At 38.2% G+C, this 10,095-nt stretch overlaps 1 long non-coding RNA gene across 1 annotated transcript; it reads right to left on the reverse strand.

Annotated features, from left to right (window-relative positions):
• Positions 1–6,476: 6,476 nt before the first annotated feature.
• On the reverse strand, positions 6,477–10,067 carry LOC128815434 (uncharacterized). The gene is made up of 3 exons (XR_008439640.1): positions 10,048–10,067; positions 9,503–9,608; positions 6,477–6,868 (listed from the first exon to the last, which is right to left on the reverse strand). It is a non-coding gene; the product is annotated as an uncharacterized LOC128815434 (long non-coding RNA).
• Positions 10,068–10,095: the final 28 nt, after the last annotated feature.

Below are 10,095 nucleotides of genomic sequence, written 5' to 3' on the forward strand. Positions count from 1 at the left end.
GACTGTAATTATTCAGATGGATCTGGGGAATAGTTCTTCGGCAGGTTATTTTTAGTTTGTTACCCCCCATCCTGTACTTGATTAATTTGTTCTCCCAAATCCTGTGTTGCTCAAACCATTCATTGTTGAGTGGCAGTGTTGTCTCTGCAAATTAACATTGAGCAGCATATTAACATTGAGACCAACCACCAAGACATATTTTTTGTACAACTATTGCAACTATTTTGCTTGCAACATCACAGAAAAAGGAAATGCCCAGTCAGATCAGGGGAATGGAAGAAAGAGAAATACAGAGAGGAAAACCAGAAATATATCTTGACAAACACATCTGCTGAAATGAATGTAATTTTAAAAATAGAACAAGTACAATTATTTGTCATGCCATTATTTCCTTGCAAAACCACAAAACACATTTGTCATACGTAGCATGTGAAATAAAGGTACAAAGACCAATGCAATTTTTTCACTTGCTTCTTCTTCTTTCTATCCTGATACAATATTTCAAAGATTTTAAGAGTACTTAAGATACATACAATTAAAAACTTCTGCTGTTAGAAGCAGCTATTTTAATGAACTATGTAATTTTATATGTTTAAGCGTTATGCATTTGGACTGTAACAAGGACACTCAATACTATAACCACTAAGACAGTCTAGCAGAATTGGTAAAGCTGCACTTATTTTAATAAAGAAACACTAAAAGTGAAGCAAGCTAAGACAGTATTTAAATATTTAATCATATTTGCTAAAATTACAGGAAACTATTCGAATTATCTAAGGAAGCAATTAGAAAAATGTTATTAATTTGTGATAATTAAGTTTTTCCTAGTTTAAAATAGCATGAGAACTCTTCTTAATTTTGATTGCTTTTTATTTGCTTCAAAATTCACTTGGGAGGGGGAGGTTGTGATTTCCCCAATGTTAGTAAGCAGAAAACTCTGATGTAATTTGATAAAATGTAGTAGAAGAAGAAAAATGTAAGAATGACCAGAAATTACTAATTTTAAAATTGTTTCAAGTTTGGAATAGTAGGTTTGATTAGAATTGTTCTGTAAAATCACAGTGAAATTACCAGCAACAACACACATGGTTGTCATAGGAATATCTGCCCTCCAAGTAATGCTCTTTATTAGCCAAAAGTAGAGTAATATGCATGGGATTTTTTAGTGAGTACATCTGTAGCTTTGCATATGAAAGTGACAAAGATACACTGTAGATAAAGGCATCCCTGCTCTTGGAATTTTAACTGGATGATATTCTGGAGAATCATCTGGTGGAATAAGTCAACAGAGTACAAAGGGCATATAACCAGCTTGGGGGATAAACTGCAAAGGCTAGGACCATTCTCCAGATCCATCTAAATAACAACAATTTTCTGTAGTAATACAACATTATATAATTTTGTAATATAATTTTGATAATAATTATATGAAGAACTGCCTCTAAAACTACCAGGAAAATTAGAAAAGCTATGTCTTCTCATAAGCTCCAATCACATATATCAAAACACAACTAAAAAAATTGTTCATTTTATTGTAAAGGACTGCACTCAGATCACTCTCCATTTCCATGCCCTTTCTAAAGGCCTATATGTTCTTTTGAACTCCACGAAATCTTACAAAAGGATTTTTCAGTAAATAACAGTAATTCAGAGTCAGAGTGATCATTCATGCCATAAACTCATTTTGTGCTTTATGGGATCTCAGATAAATAACATCCATGCACTTATCTCAACCATCCTCATATCACATCATAATTCTGCATCAGACAGTACTGCTTCTAGGCAGCAGTTCTGGAGCTGAATTAGGTTTTTTTTTTTTTTTTTTTCTTGTGACTACAAAACTTACGATAGCAAATGTGTAATGTAAAAAGTTTATATTGCTAGACTAATTAACATTGGTCAGAGTTCAATTTTGCTGTAAGCCACTTGAGAGTCATTTTAAGAATAAAAGGAAATTGTTTGAAAATTTCCAAATAACAGTACATCTGAACACTGAAAACCAGCAGACAAGAATTGTTTCTGATTTCAAATGTCCATTAGTATATTTTGTATAGGTGGAAGCAGATATTCTGGAAGGGAAAGCAGCATCACTTGTTTTTTTTTAGTAAAAGGAGGTATGCACTCTGTCTCACTTTCTTCTCTCACTCTGGACACGCTTTCTGGATTGGTCTTTGTGAAATGCCTATGCAGATGTTTCCAGTTGAAGGCAAATGTTCAGGATGCATTAAGCCACTCAGTGCTACAAAATAGGGAAAGATTTAGAAGCAAATTGTCTGGACACTAACTCACTGACAAAATTTCAAGTGCCTACAGGTAGGTATTAGATGCCTAAAGATTTTCATTGTGGTTTTGAGGACTGTGTCTGATATTTGAACCAGGTGCTTGCATCCATGATAAATCCTTTGTGGGTTTGACCATATATATTTAAATATTACTAGTAATGCCTTTCTCTTTCTGTTGTCTCTAAATGCAATCAGATGAAGTTCCCTCTAGTCCCTTGACAGCCTGCTAAGTCCTGCTTACAGAAAAAGAGTGTACACATTTTTTAGAAATTCAAACCAAAATATTTTAAAAAACAAATGTTATTTTTATTAGATACTGAAATGTCCAGAATCTTTCTCTTGAGATACAGCCCCTTAAGAACTTTTCTCATTGTGCATTTTACAACTAAATATTTAAGAAGCAGTTTTATCTTTTTTCCAACTTTGATTAAATGACCTATAACAGCCATAGGGCAGAATTTTCTCCTTTCTCTTTGTTTTTTCAGAGCAATCAAATTTCATTCCCCTTTGTTGTAGGTTGGATTTATTTAGTTAGGGGTTTTATTATAGTTAGTTAAGTTTGTTCCTTGTTTTATTCCCTGTTTTTCCCCTCACAGTGGTTTGTTCCAAGTTGTTTACCCCGAGAATTCCTGCCACCCAGATCCACAGTTACTTGTCAATCTTCTCACCTCTCCCTGTTTTCTCCTTGTTTGGTTCTGTCAGTCAGGGGTTGTCACTCCCTGTTGAGTGTCAATCTTGTAACCACCCCCAGCTTCTTCATGAAAGTTCTGTATCAATCACCCCACCTTAGCCCTTCTATTCATCCCAGGACGCTGTACCCACCTCTGTTATGTTACCATTGGTTGTTATAATCCATGTCATTTCTCTATCGTTTGTCCCCATTGGGCGAGCCAGGTTTCCACCTCTGTCCACCCACCCCCTACTTAATCTGTTGCCAGTCTTTGTTCTCGGGCATTTTGTCACCCTAGGGTGACAACATTTTTTTTGTCACCCTAGGGTGACAAAATTTTTTCCACCCTAGGGTGATGAAGGAGCTGGCAGATGAGCTTGCGAAGCCGCTGTCCATCATTTATCAGGAGTCGTGGCTCACTGGTGAGGTTCCAGATGACTGGAAACTGGCCAATGTGACACCCATTTACAAAAAAGGTAGGAAGAAGGATCCTGGTAATTACAGGCCAGTTAGCCTGACCTCAGTACCATGTAAGATAATGGAACAGTTCATACTGAGTGCTATCACACAACACTTACAAGATGGCCAGGGTATCAGACCCAGTCAACATGGGTTTACGAAGGGTAGGTCATGTCTGACCAACCTGGTCTCCTTCTATGACCAGGTAACTCGTCTGGTAGATGCAGGAAAGGCTGTGGATGTTGTCTATTTAGACTTCAGCAAGGCCTTTGATACTGTCTCCCACAGCACACTCCTGGAGAAGCTGGCAGCCCATGGCTTGGACAGGAGCACTCTTCGCTGGGTTAGGAACTGGCTGGATGGCTGGGCCCAGAGAGTGGTGGTGAACAGGGCTGCATCCAGCTGGCGGCCAGTCACCAGTGGTGTCCCTCAGGGCTCCGTACTGGCACCAGTTCTATTTGATATTTTTATAGACGACATGGATGAGGGTATCGAGTCCTTCATTAGTAAATTTGCAGACGACAATAAGCTGGGAGCTTGATCTGTTGGATGGAAGGAGGGCTCTGCAGAGAGACTTAGATCGGTTGGATGGATGGGCAGAGTTCAACAGCATTTGTTTAATAAGTTTAATAAGTCTTAAGTGCCAAGTTCTACATTTTGGCCACAAAAATCCCCTACAGCGTTACAGGCTGGGGACAGTATGGCTGGACAGTGTTCAGGCGGAAAGAGACCTGGGGGTGCTGGTCAACAGCTGGTTGGATATGAGCCAGCAATGTGCCTTGGTGGCCAAGAAAGCCAATGGCATCCTGGCCTGCATTAGGAATTGTATGACCAGCAGGAGTAGGGAGGTCATTCTTCCCCTGTACTCGGCGCTGGTGAGACCGCATCTTGAGTACTGTGTCCAGTTCTGGGCCCCTCAGTTTAGGAAGGATCTTGAGATGCTTGAGCGCGTCCAGAGGAGGGCAACGAGGCTGGTGAGGGGCTTGGAACACAAGCCCTGTGAGGAACGTTTGAAGGAGCTGGGGTTGTTTAGCCTGGAGAAGAGGAGGCTTAGAGGTGACCTTATTGCTCTCTACAACTTCCTGAAGGGAGGCTGTAGACAGGTGGGGCTCGGTCTCTTCCACCGGGCAGCAACTGACAGAACAAGAGGACACAGTCTCAAGCTACTTCAGGGAAGGTACAGGTTGGATATTAGGAAAAAAATTTTCACTGAAAGAATAATAAAGTATTGGAATTGTCTTCCCAGGGAGGTGGTAGAATCACCATCTCTGGATGTGTTTAAAAAAAGACTGGATATGGCACTTGGTGCTATAGTCTAGTTGAGGTGTTAAGGCATAGGTTGGACTTGATGATCTTAGAGGTCTCTTCCAACCTCATTATTCTGTGATTCTGTGATTCTGTGATTCTGTCACTGCATTCCATCCAGAGAGCATTTTGTTCCTACCATGCATGGGGGAATAAAACTCTTGAGCTCACAAACAAGTATCCTTCTCTCGTTTATTCATCTCCTCTCAGCGTGTGAAGCTACCAAAGCTGTGTTACCCACGCCACAGCACTCAGCACTACCAGGTTGTCAGATGCCATTCCCCTGGAGTGCCCCACTCATGTGGTGGCCACCCGGCCTCACACAGGCAGTGCTAGCTGGCGCTTCTCGACTGCTTGAGGTCGTGGCAGGTAGCCGCCGCACCCCTTGACTCTTTCTTTCCTACCACAACCTTCCTACACAGTTTAAAATTAGGTCTGTGTCTTACAACTATTGTTATCCTCCTTCCCTTTTCCCAAAAATCACTAACTAAAATCTGAAGATAGTATAGCTGTTTCAAGGAGTTATTAAAATGGAGATCATGTTATTTACAAAGACTTCTGTCATAATCCCCCATAGCCTCCACAGACACCACATTTTCATACTGGGAGATGAAAGAAGCAAGGCAGAAAAAAAGTCTTATCTCTCTGTAGACTGCTCTTTTATTGAGAGGAAGCTGTTGTCAGTTAAAATAAGCAGAGATACTGCGTTTCTTCATGTGTAAGTCAGACCATGTTTTTGGTCCAGTCAGTGCCTCAGCACTAAATATTTAAATACTCAAATATAATCACAGAATAAAAGGGCAAGCGTTCTTCTGTGATGACAAACTGAGGAAATTCTGCACAAATATAGGAAACCATTGATTCAGTTTATCTCATTTTGATTTTGGAGAACACACAGGAAGCATTTTTAGACTCCTTAAATACAAAAGATAAGGGTATTAATATGATATAACATTTTTATTAGGGCAGAAATCAGTTATGAATAAATTCTTCTCATGTATAAGGAACTACAATGCACCTTTAGTGCTGTGATAAATATTAAATTGGAGCCATCAGAACCCAATATAATCCTCTGAAATTCAGAAAATTAACTGATAATGAAGAGGGGAAAAAAAAATCGCACAGCATTGTATGCCATGATCTTTCCTTCATATGGCAGATTACATTTTATGGCCAGAAAAATGTCTCCAAAATTTAAAATGTTACCTTTCAAGAACGCAGGTTTGTGTCAAAAAAATGAATAGCAATAAGATGCTGCATTGAAAGAAGCTTTAAAATCAGGTAAAGGGATTAAAAAAAAAAAAAAAAAAAAAAAGAAAAGAAAAAGGAAACACAAAATGAGGTGCCAGCATATAATTGCAATTGTCTACTAATGATTTTTAATATAGAATTGGCTAAAACCCATGAAATCTTAGGATAATTACTACCTATGATGCAATTTAGATGTTGTCACACTTAACATCATAGCTGAAGAAAATATTTATGATAGTTTTTGGGTATTAGAGAAAAAATTACACAGAAATTGATGACTTTATCACTTATCCAGGCATCCAGAGTAATAATGATTTTCTAAATACCTTTGGCTTTTGAATGCAAGGAAAAAAATTTGGGAAGAAAAAGCAGCTATACCATGTCTTCTTTAAGTTTCTTTGATAAAAAAAAAATGTATAAACCCAAAAAAAATATTTCAGAATTTTGTACTCCACAAGATGTGTCAGTGCTTGATACCTGCAACTATCCAGTCAGTGCCTTCAGTGCTTACATACTGGATTTCAGCACAGAGCTGTTAGGAAGTCAGTAGTAACTTTGTGCAACTTTTTCATTAGGCACTCTCTAATCAAAAGTGAGAAAAAAATTGTGATTTTCAAACTTTAAGGGTTTTCACATTTCCCTTGACTATTGAATGTTCATTTCAAATTGATAAATATTATTTCCAAAATGTGTTGTGCTATCTGCAGAAACAAAAGAAGAAATCACTGAAAATAGGAAAAAGATTTACAGCTAGATATGGGAGAAAAGACCTTGATGTAGGGTTATGAGGAAGTTGTCATACTAATTTCAACCATGCTGTGAGCCAGTGGGGCACAAATAATTTCTGATCTGAATCATGCAGCTACATTTGTAAATGCAGATCCAATGCTAGTACGTCCACCTGAAAAATAAACTTTTAATCATGGCCATTCCTACATTTTTCTATGTTTCTATCACTTTGGAACTTGGAAATGGAACTGCTTGAAAATCAAAGGGCTGATTTTCAAGCTATGTGGAGAGAAATGACTCTCAGCAGAGCACAGCAATCTGACCATCAGTTACAGCCTAAAAAAAAAGCTATCATTACATATATATAAAGCTGGTGGCCATCTGGCTTCTATCTGTCTTGGCTAATGCAGTTCAGCTCTGGAGTCAGGAGAACAGGTATTTGGAGATGAGAAAAAACTGCTTCAATTGCAGAAATATCTTAATGATTTGCAAGATGTCACCAGGATTCTGTCATTCCCTGTACAGACAAACATTTTTTTTTTTTTATAAACTAGTAGCTAAAAAAAAATGTAAAGACATATTTAAGATACAGTTGCTATATGTGTTGCATTTACAAATGCTCATTTATGTGACTACTGAATACACAGAATACTAATATTGAAATAGTTCTAAATAGAAATTTAATATCTAACTAAAAGTCAGTGACCAACACATTAGCTTCCTAATTTTATTTCAGAAGAAATGCAACTTTAAAACACTAAGTAAGCTTTATTTACTTATCATAGACTTTTCCAAAAGGTTGTGCAGAATTTCCTTTTTATACATATCGCAATTTTAAATGTTTTACATTTGACACAATTGCACAAAGATCACAGTTTATTAATAAATACCTTTATTATTTCTAATTATTTTTCCATGTTTCTGCATAATTATCACCATATATAAACAATACAGGTCAATATTTTTTCTAAAACATATAATGCCATGTATTTAGTTACCACAAAATTATTTGTGACTTCAAGGAAAGAGAAAATACAAGTGATATCACACAGCACACACACACATTTAATGTTTTAATTAGATTAATGAGCAAGGTAATTCTGCAAATACAATACTACACTTAAGAGTTCAGATTTTGACCTGACTTAAAATGTACTCCCTCCAAAAATTAAAACTGCAACTATGACAACTGGAATTATGTTCAGGCTACTTTATTAAAAAAAAGCACTAAAAAAGCCCCAGACAAACAAACACAAATTAAAAAAAAAAAAAAAAAAAACCCACCAAAAAAAACCCCCCAAAAACAGCCACAACACAAAATAAAAATAAAAAAAACAAAAAAACAAAAAAAAACAAAAAAAAAAAACAAAAACACAAAAAAAAAAAAAAAAATCCACAGGAAATTAACTGAGACTTATAACAAATTTTCCAGGCAAGTTTTGAATCAAGTTTTCACCAATTGAATAAGCTAATGTTTTTTACGATTTGAACACTGATATGCTTTCTTTGGCACTACTGTTAAAAGGCAACTTTTAATTTCTGTAAATTCAAATAATTATTTTAGCATAAATGTAGCTGTAACAACCATCAATCTTATAGTGAAATTAGTTTTAAAACCTTAATTTTAATTAAGCATGCTTTTTGTTTGGGATATTTACTAGTTAAGTATTGACAAAATAGCCAGATATTCATGGAGGGGATACATGTGTGTGTACTTTTTTGGTTGTGTCAGACAATGAGAATAAAATAGAATCAATTTTAGGAGGAATAGGATAAATTTGCAGAAACTAGTATACATACTAGTACACAGTTGGAATGGCAATATATAATTAGGAGCAGTCTTTTAGATGTGATACAATATTAAATATAGTGTACCAATAGATATTCCAGGTTGAATTGTTTTAAACTCAAATTTCTACCCCACACCAGTAATCATCACTGGACTTGCACATTGGAGATCAGATTTCATATCTTTATATATTTTAGTAGAAATTCTTTACTCAGAGGGTGGTGAAACACCAGAACAGTTTGACCAGAGAAGTTGTGGACACCCCATCCTTGGAAGCATTGAAGGCAGTGTTGGATGGAGTCCTTAGTCTGATCTAGTGAGTGGCATCCCTGCCCATGGAGAGATGGGGGGTTGGAATGAAATGATCTTTAAGGACCCTGAAAACCCTAACAATTCTACTATTCTATGAAATTAAATTTATTTTCTAATTATATTTGAACATTTTATCTTAATTATCTTGCTGATTCCTTTTTCTAGATTCATGTGACATTTTTTACAACAAAGAAAAAAATGTACTACTAAAATGTCTCTATTAATTAACTTACATGGCTGTTGCATCCCGGGTTTGGGTTCAGATTAGGGGTTCTGATCTGTGTTAGTTAGCCAGTTCTGTGTACCCCCATGCACCCCCCGTGTTTCCCCCCCTGTGGTTGTCCCCTCCGGGTCTCTTACCATTGGAGCCCACCCTGCCAGTCCTGTAACCACTCCCCTGTCCACTCTGGAGACTTCTGTGCCCGTCACCCCGTTCCCCCCAACCCCATTCGCCCCGAAGCACCATGTCTGCCCCTGCCGCATTCCTGTTGGTCGCCATGGTCCACGTCACCGTCATGGTGCCTGTCCCCATTGGGTGGGAGGGCTTCTGCCCTCCTTGTCCCGCCCCTATAAAATCCCACGCCTCCCCGGTCCCATCGCCATTTTCACCCATACAGAGTTAGGAGTGGTCCACAGCTTCTCCACCGTGGCTTCCATGGCCATTAAAGCCTTCCAGCCATCCACGCAGATGAATTTGGACAATACCTTTGCCTGTTTATTTCCTCCTTAGCGCCGACGGCAAAGCGCGGCCAGCCGCCCCGGTGCGCAGCAGCAGAAGCAGAGGCGCCCAAGCCGGGCACTCGGGAGCTGACTGGGGCCGAGAAAAATACTGCATTGTCGCTCATGGCTAAAATATACTCTGACTTCAAAGTATACTGACTTAATGCACTGCCTAATTTAACAGCAAAGACCAGAGAGCCTGAGTTTTGAAGTCACTAACTGAACCCTAATGTTGTGGGTTGGGTTGGTTTAGTCAGGGATCTTATTAAATGTTAGTTAGGTTGGTTTTCTGTATCCCTATTTTCCCTCACAAAGGTTTGCTCCAAGTTGTTTACCACAAGAGCTCCTGTCACTCAGACATGTCAATCTTCTCACCTCACACAGTTTTCTCCTTACAAGGTTCTGTCAGTCAGGGGTTGTCACTCCTTGTTGGGGTGTCAGTCTTGTAGACACTCCCTGCTTCTTCATGAAAGTTCTGTATCAGTCACCCCACCTTAGCAATGCTATTCATCCCAGGACGCTGTACCCACCTCTGTTATGTTCCCATAGGTTGTTATGTTCTATGTCACTCCCCTGTT

The sequence above is a fragment of the Vidua macroura genome, chromosome 1, assembly GCF_024509145.1.
Source record: "Vidua macroura isolate BioBank_ID:100142 chromosome 1, ASM2450914v1, whole genome shotgun sequence".
Classification (NCBI taxonomy): domain Eukaryota; kingdom Metazoa; phylum Chordata; class Aves; order Passeriformes; family Viduidae; genus Vidua; species Vidua macroura.